We start from the raw sequence: 15,821 nt of genomic DNA, 5'->3' as shown, positions 1-15,821 counted from the left end.
AATAGTTATAAAGTTTAAAACTATAAGTCCCTCGAATGTATCCATAATGTGTGAGCCAGTGGTTACAGTGGCAAGGAAGAGCTCTGAGAGGTTACAGTGAAGAAACCTTGCGAGGAACCGGACTCAAAAGGGAACCCGTCCTCATCTAGGTGGCTCAGAAAGTCCATTTATTATAGTTTTATCATTGTTGAGGTTTACTGTTCAGTGATGAGTGTAAATTGTAGTCCTAAGCCATTGTATTAATCACAGTCCAAATCCATCCTCATAGGTTTTTTGAGTTACTCAGTAACTTTATGGATTTTTAGGCTGTTCATGTGGAACCATCTCCAGCTACAAAGTCTTCATTTGGAGAGAAATCTATCCACAGGTAGGAGATGAATCGGGCAGGTCAGAAGAAAAGAAAGGGTTAGGGTTAGCTATATTTGTTCTCCATAGGTCCATTCAGGTCACACTGAGGCAGGACAATCCCCACTAATAGTCTCTGATCAACTGGAATACTTATAAGACTAAAGCACGACTAATTTAACTCGTCTAAATCATAATAGTAAGCAACCAGACATGTCATCTTTTCACTTTCTTTCTCCAATGAATTTAATAAAAAATGTACATTATTCATATGCATGTGGACATCTGACCATCACACCAATATACTCAAATATAATGGTTTTAAATGCATTATAATTTGCCTAATCTAAGAGGCCCACATCTTCTGCATGACCAATGCTTTTGTGCAAAAATCAGGGATCCTGAAGAGCAAATTTTGAAATCTTGTGTGTGTCTGACCTCAACCAAATTTGGGATGAACTGTAATGCAGACTGCACCCCTGAACCTCCCTCACCTGATATTCGTGCCTGATATCACTAATGCTCTTGTGGCTAAAGGAGCACAAATCCAAAAAAAATCTAGGGGAATGCTGTCCCAGAGAAGAAGACGATAAATTAACAGCAAAGAGGGACAAAATCTAAGACAAGATATTTCCATGTCCGCAAACTCTCAGCCCTAGAGTGGATGCATTAATGAGACTAATCTTAGACCTGTTTGCATATCCAAAGTCTCCAAACAGTTTATTAGTCAACTTGATGCTTATTACTTTAAGAGCTTATTATACAGTGCAAACGATAAAGAAAGAAAGGTGCTTTATTACGTCACATGCACTTTATAGCATAGTGAAATTCTTCCTTCGCATATCCCAGCGATGATAGGAAGCTTGAGTCAGAGCGCAGGGTCAGCTATGATACAGCGCCCCCGGAGCACGGAGGGTTAAGGGTCTTGCTCAGGGGCTCAAGAGGGGCGGCAACCCTCAGTAACCCAGAGCCTTAACCACCCATCTACCACCCAGTAATAATATCGTATGTATATAAGTTTAAAATAATTATGGGGTTAATGTTTATCTAAGCACTCCCTGATCACAGGACTGCCATCTTTATGAAACATAATCATAAACAGGCACACCACAGTAAACAACTTATTCATGTTCTGTGCACACTGAGTGCTACTGTGCAGTGGGAGGTGCTGTATTTCTGATCGAGATGGAGTGGTGAGTAAGTGGACATGATAAATCTCCTTATCTCAAAGCCACATTAGCTCCACTCAAGCACAAGACAAAGCAGGACGCTCCAAGTCCTCCCTGTAAACAAATCATTATAAATGAGCGCTTTTTTATTAATTTTTTTTAGACTAGCTCGGAATTGCTATTTTGGTGATCTATTATATCCATGTCATGTGCTTGGCTTCTAAGAGAACTGCATTTCTAAAAGTCATTTTGCAGGGTTTTGTCATTAATTTAATATATTATTTTTAGTTGTTGGTTTTTATTTTATTATTATTATTTTTTGAGTAATGAAAGCTTTTTGGTGAGCAATTACTATCTCAAACAGAGGGGAGTTTTTCTTTGCAAAATCCTAATGCCTTGTAGGAGCTGCTCAGGAAGCGGTTTACAATGGCAACTGAAAGATTTCATCTCCCCAGGTTGGAGTGCAGATTCTTCAGATCCTTCAGATCCTGCTGCAAACAAACCCAATTTTACTTCCTTTCTCTGTCCCAGATATGGAACAAACCCCCAGCAGCTATATGGAAAAATGATGCATCGAACTGACCCCATATGACACCCATATGATCTCGTTTTGATGATTTTTCTCCCCAGTATTGCCACATAGCTAACAATAATTTGTTTTGCTGACATGGATTAACATGGTTTATGGACAAGAATGCATACTATTTACACAACAATTTTTCTAAATTTTTTCCTTATCAGCATCAGTTTTTTTATAATATAAATTGATTGTTTGAATTTATATATTCTTCTGTTAGGTCAAACATACAGTGGGTACGGAAAGTATTCAGACCCCCTTAAATTTTTCACTCTTTGTTATATTGCAGCCATTTGCTAAAATCATTTAAGTTCATTTCTTTTTCTCATTAATGTACACATAGCACCCCATATTGACAGAAAAACACAGAATTGTTGACATTTTTGCAGATTTATTAAAAAAGAAAAACTGAAATATCACATGGTCCTAACTATTCAGACCCTTTGCTGTGACACTCATATTTTTAACTCTTCATTTCTTCTGATCATCCTTGAGATGGTTCTACGCCTTCATTTGAGTCCAGCTGTGTGTGATTATACTGATGGGACTTGATTAGGAAAGCCACACACCTGTCTATATAAGACCTTACAGATCACAATGCATGTCAGAGCAAATGAGAATCATGAGGTCAAAGGAACTGCCTGAAGAGCTCAGAGACAAAATTGTGGCAAGGCACAGATCTGGCCATGGGTAAAAAAAAAAATTCCGCTGCACTTAAGGTTTCTAGGAGCACAGTGGCCTCCATAATCCTCAAATGGAAGACGTTTGGGACGACCAGAACCCTTCCTAGAGCTGGCCGTCACGGCATGAGCTATCGGGGGAGAAGAGCCTTGGTGAGAGCGGTAAAGAAGAACCCAAAGATCACTGTGGCTGAGCTCCAGAGATGCAGTCGGGAGATGGGAGAAAGTTGTAGAAAGTCAACCATCACTGCAGCCCTCCACCAGTTGGGGCTTTATGGCAGAGTGGCCCAACGCATCATGCTGTGTGGGTGTTTTTTAGCTGCAGGGACAGGACGACTGGTTGCAATCGTAGGAAAGAGGAATGCGGTCAAGTAAAACCTAAAAATGGCTGTCCAACAACGTGTACCATCCAACCTGACAGAACTGGAGAGGATCTGCAAGGGGGAATGGCAGAGGATCCCCAAATCCAGGTGTGAAAAACTTGTTGCATCTTTCCCAAAAAGACTCATGGCTGTATTAGATCAAAAGGGTGCTTCTACTAAATACTAAGCAAAAGGTCTGAATACGTAGGACCATGTGATCTGCAACAAATCTGCAACAATGTCAACAATTCTGTGTTTTTCTGTCAATATGGGGTGCTATGTGTACAATAACGAGAAAAAGAAATGAACCTAAATTATTTTAGCAAATGGCTGCAATATAATAAAGAGTGAAAAATGTAAGGGGGTCTGAATACTTTCCATACCCACTGTATATCCACCTGTTTTTATATGGGTTTTTATAAGTGATGCAAATTGATTCTTTTCAAACTGTGGTCTAGAAATGCATTTTTTCTGCTAGAAATTGTTGCAATGGTTCACTTAATCATGCTTCCTACAAATCGTTTATTTGTCAAATATGAATTTAGTGTAATATGCAGAACAGTATGGGTGCTCATAGAGTATGCATTGTATTTATGGCAGTACATTTGCATTATTTTTTGTTTGAGTCACACTGCAGGATACAGCACAGTGCTGTGTGTTTTGTCTTTAGTGTTTTTGTTTTTACAAGTTGTTTTCCATAGCACTTTTTTAGCATTGGAAACCCATCTGTATCTGTGGTGAGAGGAATTTTATCTGTCATTTTGCCATTTATGTTTGTAATTTGGTTGTGGTTGGGGCTGAATTTAAACTTGACTTGTGACTGACCCTGGTTTGTACTGGTTTATCTTTGCACACATTGTATGATGTACTTTTCAACCAACATAAATCTATAATTTTAGTCCATACGTCTGTTCTTTTGGTCTATAGATGTAAATGTCAATCTGTAGATTATCTAATATTCTGAACACCACTGAATAAGGGTTATGCAGAAAAGATTGTTTTGCTTTCTGTGTAAAATATATACTCGTATAGAATTATTTATTTATTATTGTACTTATTTTGAGTTGTGCAGTCAGGAACTGCTTGCTAACAGTGGCAGTGATGAATAGTTATATAAATGGTGGATTTAAGTGTTGTTTAAGTGTTTTTACTGTTACCTTTATCGTTTATTTTTACATGGCTGACAATTTTTCGTGTTTTTTTTACTACTATTTATTGTAGATAGTAGAAGCAGTAGTAATAGTTGTAGTAGCTGAACATATTCTTATATCTAAAATAGAGGGGGGAAAACTGGTCCTGCATATATACATGTTTAACATGAATGCAGTTTCAGCATAAAAAACAGCAAATCATCATCCCTCTATCTGTTCTTTTAAAAAACAGTGTCTGACTTGTGGCAGAGCGTAAGGTGAGCCCAAATCATGATATGATAATGAGAACCTTATGCTGTCTGGCATTTCAGAGCTGGTCAGCTGTTTAGACTTCACATCTAGCACAGATACCCACAGGCTTGTTTATATAAAACGTATTTTTCCCCCTAATCGAGGAGGATGGCTGTCTGCTCTCAGGAACGTTTGTGTTATGAAATCTTGTTCCTCGCAACACCATTTTCATTCTGTCTGCTTCTGAAGGAGAGATGTTATCCTTTCAGTTTCTCTAGCACATTTCACAGGAATGTCTTCAGCAGACATGAAAGCCCATTAGCTGGAGGTTGTCCTCCAACATCAATAAGAGTTTTGCTTTGTCGGATTTGAAAAATACTGGCGATGCAGACAGCGCTGAACGTTTTTTTGGGAATTGAAATGGAGAGGTTCGGTTGTGTTCTTTTCCAGTTAGTGCATAAATAAAGGGTTTGTTAGTGACACAATGAGGTTTGTTCCAGTTGCGCTTCATTGCGAGCTCGCTGTCCTTCCAGACTGTCAGTCATGATTGAGGTCAAGGCAACAATACAAGGGGATAATATATTGGTTTGACCTACAAATTGCATCCAGTGTAGCTTTAACCTGTAGGTGGGATTTTTGGTGCATGTGAACGTCTCTCAGTGCGACAGTATGTCTGTGAGCCGTGCCCTATGACGCTGGCAGCTATTTTAGGAAGATAGGAAATCAGGAATGCGGATAGTAAATAATGCATAATGCACTCCAGGATGTGGAAGTTATGATGTCTTTCTCTCTCTGACACCCTAAACCTAGGATCCAAATAGGAAATTCTAATGTCAAGTCATGATAAAGCTGTTTTACTCTAAAACCATTGTTTCCAATATCCTTTATCAAGGCACATGTACAACAGCAGACATATTAGGAGTTAATAAGCATGACTGCTTCCAAATCAATTCTAGCAGTGAGTTCCAAATAACTTGTGAAAAGTTTATTAATGCAATGTTTTTGCGACTTATTGTGATAACTGCATTTAAGCAGTGATGCCTTAGCTATACTAAGTGTTTGCATCCTTCTTGAACTAAAATAATGCTTGAATAAAGTTGAAAAAAGTCTAAAAAAGTGCCATTTAGGACTTTTTTAAATGTCTAGCTCATGCATTATCTGCAGTTTGTACATAAATATATGTCTTTGGTGTATGTATTGTCATTGTTTCCTAATCAGGTGGATCTGTGATGCTTTTCTTTCCAAAATCTTTCACTGACCTGTTCTCTATTATGAGAAGAGTGCAGATCTGCAGGTTCAGTTATTGTGCACGTACTCAACTAAAGCGCAATAAGCTCAACATTACCATATGGGCTTTCTGGGATGCAGGTTCAGATGATCCTCAAGTATTGAACCCCATTTCTCTAGTAGATGGCCTTGGCTCATCTGCAAATCAATGGCATGAAATATTTTGAGTATAGAAATGTTCTAAATGCATGTCTTGTATAGACAGTGAAGTGCTGCTGTGCCACAGAAGATAAATGGATGGTGCAGGGTCATGCTGCAGGAGGCCTGATGAACAAACAAAAATCCAATATTAATCAGTGTAAGTGTAGGAGATTTTGATTAGTTAGAAATGAGAAAAGATTATATACAGGCAGATCAGGCATGAATAACACTGATTAGCTCTTCATCATGCCACCTGTTAGTGAGTGGGATTTTTTAGGCAGCAAGTGAACATTTTGTCCTTAAAATTGACGTGTTGGAAGCAGGAAAAAATGGGTGAGTGTAAAGATCGGAGCGAGTTTGTTAAGGGGCCAAATTGTGACTGGGTCGGAGCATCTCCAAAACTGCAGCTCTTATGGGATGTTCCTGGTCTGCAGTGGTCAGTATCTATCAAATGTGCTACAAGGATGGAACATTGGTGAACCAGTGTATAATATATCTAAAAATCCCATAGCATCCTCCACAATTATGCCAGAATTATTGGCACCCCTGATGTTAATACTTCATACAACCCCCGTTGCCAATAAGTCAGCAGTTAATCTCCTCCTATAACATTTCACAAGATTGTAGAATATAGAAAAAGGGATCTTTTGACCATTCTTCTTTGCACAATCTTTCTAGATCATCCTGGGTCCTCTTTTATGCACTCTCCTCTTCAGCTCACTCCACAGGCGTTCAATTGGGTTGAGGTTTGGGGACTGAGATGGGAGCCATGGGAGGAGTTTGATTTTGTGCCTGCTGAACCATTTTTGTGTAGATTTCGCCACATGTTTTGGGTCATTATCCTGCTGAAACACCCAATTACTTTGATTCAAAAATGTCCTGGTATTTCAAAGAGTTCATGATGCCATGCACCCTAACAAGGTTCCCAGTGTTTTTGGAAGAGAAACAGGCCCACAGCATCACAGATCCTCCACCATACTTCACAGTGGGCATGCGGTGATTTTTCGCATACTCATCTTTTGTTTTACACCAGAAGCACTTTGAGTGTTTGTTCCCAAAAATCTCTATCTTAGTCTCATCTGACCAGAGCACACGGTCCCAGTTAAAGTCCCAATACCGCTTAGCAAACTCCAGATGTTTATGTTTGTGATTGTAGGTGAGAAAAGGCTTTTTCCATGCATGCCTCCCAAACAGCTTGTTGGCATGTAGATAGCGCCTGATGGTTGTTATGGAGACTTTGTGACCCCAAGATGCCACTCTTTGATGCAGTTCTTTAACAGTGAGCTTTGGAGATTTTTTTACTTCTCTTACCATACCATTTTTTTTTTACTTATCTTCTCTTACCATACCACTGTTCAGGGTGGCAAGTTAAACTTGGGTCCTCGACCTTGTTTGCCACTGTTCCAGTTGTTTTAATCTTCTCAATGATTCCTTTGACTGTAGATATGAACAAATTTAGGTGAGTATTTTCTTGTAGCCATTGCCTGACTTATTAAGGCCAACAAACATCTGCCTTACTTGAATGGGGTGTTCTCTTGTCTTTTCCATGGATAAGAGAAATAGGCCTTTGTGTCATGTCATATTTATGCCACAGAGAAACAGGAAGTCATGAATTAAACAAGAAGTCATGAATAAAGGTTTCTAGATACTCTGATCAACTTGAAAAACTACAGTAAAAATGAAAAAAAATGACGCTGCCCGATTGGCTAAAAAAAAGTGTGAGAAATCACACTTCAGAATCAGAAATCAGAATTTCGAGGAAAAAGTCGGAATTAGGCAAACCTTTTTTTATGTGGCGGTAACGGGCTTCCATAGTCTTTACCTGTTCAAAGCAATCCAGAGTTTAGCTGGTGGTGCGTCAGTAATAATGGTCCGTGGGGAAACACTGTGCTCTGTGTGTAGTTAAAGGAACTAAAATAATTTGCCTCAATGCAATTTTGTATTCGAATTACTCGAGTTACTCGAGGAATCATTTCAGCGCTACATCTGATACAACAGGCTGCACTTCAACCAGAAAAAAATCCCAAATTTTTACCCAACATGCTAATCATGTTAAATATTAGACCTCAAATGATTGTATTATACAATATCTCCATATTAGGAATTATTTTGCTAGTCTACAAATAATTTTATATATATATATATATATTTATTTATTTTTTTATTATTATTATTATTATTATTTTTTTTACTGCACAGCTCATGTAAACATCACATTGAAAAAATCCATTCAATTAGGCATTAGTAAGCACCATTGACCCTCATAGACTATGTTTGTATTTAGTATATAAAAATAAATAAAGCCCCACATTATCATTAGCATATCTTCTACAGTCAGCACAGAGTAAGCCATTAACCGTGGCTATTTTTTATAATGGATGTATATGTGTTCCACTCGGGTGCAGTAGCTCTAAGATAAAGCCAGTTTGTTCCTGCTCTGAGAGGCTCTCTGGTGGAAAACAGTTCAGCTCCAGTGCAGTCTGACCTGCTAATGAACGCCATATGCGCTTAACATATCTGGAGAGTTTATATAATAGGTGCCAGATGAACCAGGTGTCACTTATAATAGAAATAGGTTTAAGATCATTTGGAGTACCCAAGTGTTCTATATTCATTTTTATTTATTTTTATATGATTTCATGGTCATAACATGTGCCAAGTATCAACTATTAAAAAGTACTTTTATACTGTGCTATTTTATCTATCCTGCAAAAAATGGCTCTGTTGCACTTTGACTCATTTTTCATTTTTTTTTTTTTTAATTTATTTTCAGCTCTTTTTACTAATGTGCTCTTTCTCTCTCCCCTCTCTCTCTTTTTTTTTTTTTTTTTTAAAGATTATCTTGTTTGTAGGCAACATTTAGTCCCTTTCATAAATTTTAAGCTGCTTAAGCGTGTCCTAAACCTCTATAACCTGCTATGAATGAATGCTGGCATTCGCATGTTGTTTTTCAAACAACCGAGGGAGTTGATAAAATCAGGCTTCTTTTTTGTCCACTTGTTCCTGTTATTCCAGAGAGGAAGAGGTGCAGTTCTGCAGGTTTCTTACGGGTTTATGGTAAATGGAGGAATTTGAGTCTGTTGGGTTAATTTGCAGAGACATGTGGGACAGATTCTTTTCATTTCTGCGCTGCATAGTTTCTGGTACTTCAGCATACTATTTCTAGCATTTAATGTTTTAATCAAGTGATTTCACACGCTAATTTGAATATAGCACATCTGAATTCAAGTTAGCTCTTGTTCTGCTCTGGAAAAAGAATTCAGTGATTTCAGTTTTTACACACTTCTTAAGGTGCAGGCTTTTCTTAAAGTGTTAATAACCAGTCTGTGTACAGAAATTCATACAAATCTTATTCTTGCCAGAATACCCATGTGTTTATCGTTTTGCTGGTTTTAGACTTGTCGTCTGAGTCGGAATAATTCATTGATAGTCAAACATCAGCTACAATCATATAACTTATGAAATAAACATGGAATGCATAAAGGAACAATCCAGAGATGATTCAGTAGTCAGATTTCTCCCATGCCGTCTGGAACATCACGACAGCAACGTGGATCTCTCACTGCTGCAGCCCAACAGATGTTGCTTTTTTTTTTTTTTTTTTTTTTGCTATTTGGCACAGACTCTGGAGAGAGCCTGTTTTGAGTCTGCAAAATCTGGTAGGCAGCGAGCCAATGTTCTGAGAGAGTGCTTTTCCGATCTTTTCAAACGTCTTGCAGATATTTTGCCGGAGAGATTGGCGTTTTAGACGAGGGAAAGCAGCGCAAGAGAAGTGCAATGCAGTAACGCCAGCTAACGTATTATTCTAGCTCTGAGTGGAATTTCCGTCTGGCTGCATGGTGGGTGGTTTATAGCGAACGCTCATCTGCACGATCCAAAACCTGACCCAGAAACACGGTTGAGATACTGCGCTTGTTGTTGGTGTTTTCATTCACAAAGATGGAGTGGCATACGATAGCCAGGTGCTAATACACATTTATTTATTTATTTTTTGTTCCTCCCAACAAGAAACAAGAAAAGACGCATAGGAATGAATATTCACTATGAACGCTCCAGTTTTAGGGTTCCCAGTTTGTGTTAACGTTCTTGGAGTTTTGCATGTTCTCCTCATGTCTGTTCAGGGGTCCCGTAATTTTCTGTGAGGGTCACATCATTTTTCCTTTTCTTAAATGGGGGACCATGTTGGTCTGTAACAGAAAATGACATTGGCCGGAGTGACTACTAGTATTATTGTGGAGATATGGTTATGATTTTAAATGTATTTATTTTGCCTTCTTGTTATGCACCATACAATCAAATGATCATTACTTTTCAAAAGATAGTAATAATGCTCTTTCAATAGACTATCATAATGACTTTTTATATTGGTTGACGGACGAGGTAAGACAGCAGTCTTCATGGACTATGATGTTTGCGGAGGATATTGTGATTTGTGGTGAGAGTAGTGAGCAAGTTGAGAAGAGCCTGGAGAGGTGGAGATATTCGCTGGAGAGAAGGGGAATGAAAGTCAGTAGGAGTAAGACAGAGTACATGTGTGTGAATGAGAGGGAGGGCAGTGGAGTGGTGCGGTTGCAGGGAGAAGAGGTGGAGAAGGTGGAGGAGTTCATGTACCTGGGGTCAACAGTGCAAAGTAATGGAGAGTGTGTTAGAGAAGTGAAGAAAAGAGTGCAGGCAGGGTGGAGTGGGTGGAGAAGAGTGATAGCAGGAGTGATTTGTGATAGAAGAGTATCTGCAAGAGTGAAAGGGAAAGTTTATAGGACTGTGGTGAGACCTGAGATGTTGTATGGTTTAGAGACAGTGGCATTGAGTAAAAGACAGGAGGTGGAACTGGAGGTAGCAGAGCTGAAGATGTTGAGGTTTTCGTTGGGAGTGACGACTATGGACAGGATAAGAAATGAGTTTATTAGAGAGACAGTGCATGTAGGACGTTTTGGGGACAAAAAGAGGGGGGCGCGATTAAGATGGTTTGGACATGTGCAGAGGAGGGACATGGGGTATATCGGTAGGAGAATGCTAAGGATGGAGCCACCAGGAAGGAGGAAAAGAGGAAGACCAAGGAGGAGGTTTATGGATGTGGTGAAGGAAGACATGCAGGTAGTTGGTTTGAAAGAGGCAGATGTAGAGGACAGGGGGGGGTGGAGACGGATGATCCGCTGTGGCGACCATTAATAGGAGAAGCCGAAAGAAGAAAAAGATATTAATTGCTATTGGAATTAAAACATTCACTTACTTATGCATATGGTTGGTGGGTGAATCGAACAAATAATTAGGCTATGTTAATAACTGGAGGACGACTAATAGTGGTTTTTACCGATACTGATGGCTAGGTTGAATCATTCGCCGATAACCGATTAATTAATTGTTTAATAGGGGGTGGCCATATTCAGCCCATTGGCCGTAATTTGGGGACCCCTGCTCAAAGTTCTGCAGTTTTCTTTCACCTCCCAGAAATATGCTGGTGGGTGGTTATGCTGAATCGTCCCTTATGCTGAATGTGTGTGCGAATGGTACCTGACTGACTCATAAAGATATTACTAAAGATAATGAATGAATGATATATGATGATATATAATGATATTACATCCCAGTGCTCAAATCCGTTTGGTCAGAAGAGGTTGATTATGCTTTTACAACTGCAGTTTTTAAAAGTAGTTGCAGTTGCTAGTTTTTATTAATGCACTCAATCTGTTCTTCATACAATTAATACATAATACAACAGATTTAAAAGCATTTTTTTTTTGATGAAATGTTCCGTGAGAGAGAGAGAAAAATGAGTCTGGAATGCGACCATCTGTTTATAGTTTCTATAATGTAAGTGATAACTGGAGCACAATAAACTTGAATAAATGAAAGCATGTATCTGAAAGCTGATGTGAGAGTATATATATAAGCGTATAAAACACTGATATATGGAATAAAAACACCTTGTTGTGCTGGTTTTCTAAGATAGGCAGTGCCATCGTGACATTATGCCTAGTTGCCTCTATTCCTGCGTGCCATCATTGCTATTGAACCCCCGCCCTTGTTTCAAAGAATTTCAAGGAAATTCCTGCAGGACTTTTTGTTCCTGTGCATAATCCATGACAAGCTCTGCTTTTGTGATGATAATCATTTTTTTAATGTGAGGCAACAATTATTCATTAACTTTCATGAATGGCATTTGCAGGCTATAGACTGTGTGCTGCATCCACACAGCAGTGAGAAACTAGTCAGACCGGTGTTAGATAAACAAATCCATAAGCCATCATCAGTGTATTTGCCCACACAGGGATTTGTTTTGAATGAGTCAACTAATTGTTCAGAAAACAAAGAGAAAGACCTGTGATGACGTAGGCTCAGCTTGGGCAACTTGACTTTTACTGGTCCTCACTGGACCCCATCCACTGGAAGCATGTTTAAGCTTGTTTAGCCTTCTTGAATTTCCCACCTGTTCTGTAACTGTAAGCGCTGTAACTTGCGCTCAGCTTAAAAAAAAAAGGTGTCCTGAAACCCGAGAGATTGTCAGAGCCGTGGTCACAGCTTGCTTTTCTCTGTTTGGTCTATATCAGATTGAATGGAGAGGTTGGAGCGAGTCTGAACCTGGACCTAACCTGTGCATATAACCCCTACTTAAGCATAATAGTGCTGTGTAGATATGTAGATTTTAATTATATTCTGCAATCCCTTTTTGTGTGGGTTAATCAGTAATATGAGCTGCATTACTTTGATTTGAAAGATCTTATAGCATTTCAAATTATCCAATTATTATTAAACTGCTTTTAACCTTTTTCTCTTAAGAAGATGCCAGGTTTAGACATGTCTCCATAATCATTCCACAGTAATTTTTAGGAATGTAATTACAGTATTATTGAGTGTCAGCCTGTGTGGGCAAAAGTATTTAGACCCCGGAGCAGGTAATCATTTGAGTTTCTGTGAATGATTTCTAACATGTGGCCTGATGATCAGGGTTGGGTTTCATACTTTAATATGGAAGCATTTGATAAACATGTCCCTTGAAGTCAAACTTTCTGTTGTTTGTTTTAAGTTATGGAGCTGGATCCAGAGTCAAGTGGTGTTAAGGAGTTATTACGGTGCTCAATTTGTGTTGACATTTTTAAAATTTAGTTTTTGCACCATTTTGACCTTAAACCTAACACTTGCACAGTATTTTCAGCATTAGGTCCAGTGCCACTGCCTGTCAATTAAAATATTATAAATTAAAATAAAGGAAAATATTACAAACCAAATATTTTACTCGGAAAAAAATATTTAAGACATCCTAACTACACTCATTATCATGGATTTTTCATAACTGGAACGATTTCAGATTTTGTCCTTTTTTGCGGGTAGAATAATTTCCACTCTGTGTGCGGAAGGTTTTCTGTTAGAATTTGGAATGTGACTGTGGGGATTTTCTCTTCGTTCAGCTACAAGAGCTGCAAGGAGGTCTGGTGAGCAGCCGGCGTTCCAATTCATCAATCACGTCCACGGGCTGAGGTCAATGGTCTGTGCAGGACACACGAGTTCTTCCCCTCCAGCCCTGGCAAACCATGTCATCACTGAGCTCACTTTGTGCACAGCTGGAGCAGTTGTCTTGCTGGAACATGTTTGGGCCTCGTAGTTCCAGTGAGGGGAAATTTTAAAGGTACAGCTGACCATCTATGCAGTTGTGTCCTTCAAAATATATGATCGTATTTGTGAAGGACCATGTACAGTCAGGTCAAAATTGCTGCACAGACAGAAGAATGGAGAAGACATCTTATCGATAGACCTCGCTTATCTCAAAAGACCGAAAACTCCACCTAGATCTAAAGTGAGCTGTGCTTGTGTAAACTGTTACGTCGTAAACACGAAAACATTCTTTCAATTTGATCAACTACTTCATATATATATATAGATCCAAAAGGCTTCTTTACAGATTTCAAAAGAAGGAAATTGTAGTGGGACTGCAGTTAAAACAAGACAAAACATGGCAGAATTAGGTCAGAGAATTGTTATTTTTCTACAGCAGCAAGAAAGAACCAAAGGCAGGAAGTTCATTCTCTCACCCAGACTGAACGGAACTGTAGCTAGGAGCTCTGTGTTAAAAGAATGGACGTGTTTGGCCTACTGAGTGTCTGGACTTTTGTTACAGGAAGTACCTTTTTTAGTGTCTTGACAGATTCACAAGTTCCTGTACATGACATTGCTGTTTTATATAAGTCATCGGATATTTGGCTACCTTGCAGGGAATCAGTTTTCAAACTTCCAGTGTAGATTACGGTGGTATCTGTGCATGTATGGCATACATATCTATTTAAACAGACATCCAATAATTTTAACTAAAGAAGGATGAACTGATTGTTGCATTTTCATATAAACAATAAAAACTAGGGGTGAAGCGGACCGTGGCTCACGGTTCGGCACGTACGAGAACCACGGATTAATCCGAACAATGAATTTCGTGATCAACTACACCATTGACTTAAAAAGCGTACTTTGTTTTTTTTTTTTTTTTTTTGTTTTTTGTTTTTTGTTTTTTTCCTATTTGTATTATTACATTGTACTGTATATATACTGGTATTGTAGTATATGTATATTATTTTTAGATATTTGCATTTATTTTTATTTCTTTGTTATTATTATTATTATTATTATTGTTATTATTATTTATTTTTATTTCTGTTTTTTATTTTTTTGTATATTCTTCTTTTTTTATATATATTTGCATCTATTTTTATTTCTTTGTCTTGCTGCTGTAACATAGAAATTTCCCCACTGTGGGACGAATAAAGGTTTATCTTATCTTATCTTATCTTATCTTATTAGAAACTGAAATAAATATGAAAACAAGAAATATAGCAAAATGTAATGTAACTTTTAACTAGTCAATAATACAAACTCTGGAATGGGGAAAATCTCCAGATTTTTTTTAAATGTATTGTTCACTGTTCAACAGGTTAAGGGTTTGATTTGTTTCTCAAAACTTTCAGGTTTTATCCTCACTGAGTCACAGCGTTACAAGAGAGCATAATTAGGATATAAATTAGGTCATATAAAATGCATGAATAGACAATATTTAGATGTTATTGATGACAGAACCTTACTATCAGCCCAGAATTGTTTCTGTACTGGGTGCATGTGCATGATTTCCCCTTCTCTCTCTTTCTCTCTCTCTCACTCTCTCTCTCACTCTCTCTCTCTTTCTCTCTTACACATGCATACACAAAAAGATCTTTTGGTAGCTTGATCACCATACCCATAATCAGGCCTTCTGTTTGTGGATGTAAGCAAAAGCTTTGTTGGTGTGTTGCCTCATCATTGTTAGTCAGTCAGGAGTCCCTGAGCCAACACTTTTGTTCTCGTGTAAGCTTGACAAACTCTCTAAGCGAGGCCTCCTGCACGCAAAGCGGGTTTAGAGGGATGAGCGCAACGCAGTGACACGCTGTATTTTGATGTCTTGTTTACCAGCTCATCCTTACGAGAATTAAAGGTCTGTTCTCTGCTTTAAAATTTGTTGTTTGGTTTGCAGCTCTGTTGCCATTGTTTTATTATTAAATGTTTATGAGAGAACTTTGCAGAACTGTCCCAAGGTCACCTGTTATGCCATCATGTGACATTCGAAGCCCACACCTTTCAAAACAAGTAACGCATGATTGACTTCAGTTTTTTTTCAAGGTAATATGTTGCAAGAGTTGTGTTTGGAATTGGGGGATACTGATTTTAATCATCATGAAGCTTAAACATTTTACACTGACAGTCCAAATGCAGTAGCGACTCTGTGAGAGTGATGCACTTTACGATGTGTGTTTTAAGTCAAGTTTATTTCTATAGTGCTTTTCACAACAGACATTGTCTCAAAGCAGCTTTACAGAATTTAACAGTGAAGGTGAACGATGTGTATTTATCCCTGATGAGCA

General features: G+C 38.4%; 1 protein-coding gene across 5 annotated transcripts in view; it reads left to right on the top strand.

The window, feature by feature from the left end:
* Window positions 1-15,821, top strand: part of pdzd2 (PDZ domain containing 2) — a 91,560-nt gene that overhangs the window by 33,312 nt on the left and 42,427 nt on the right. The gene's annotated exons all lie outside the window — the stretch shown is intronic.

This window comes from Silurus meridionalis, chromosome 27 (assembly GCF_014805685.1).
Source record: "Silurus meridionalis isolate SWU-2019-XX chromosome 27, ASM1480568v1, whole genome shotgun sequence".
Classification (NCBI taxonomy): domain Eukaryota; kingdom Metazoa; phylum Chordata; class Actinopteri; order Siluriformes; family Siluridae; genus Silurus; species Silurus meridionalis.
Note: the sequence above shows the minus strand (reverse complement) of the source record. Positions and strands in the feature narration are given on the sequence as shown.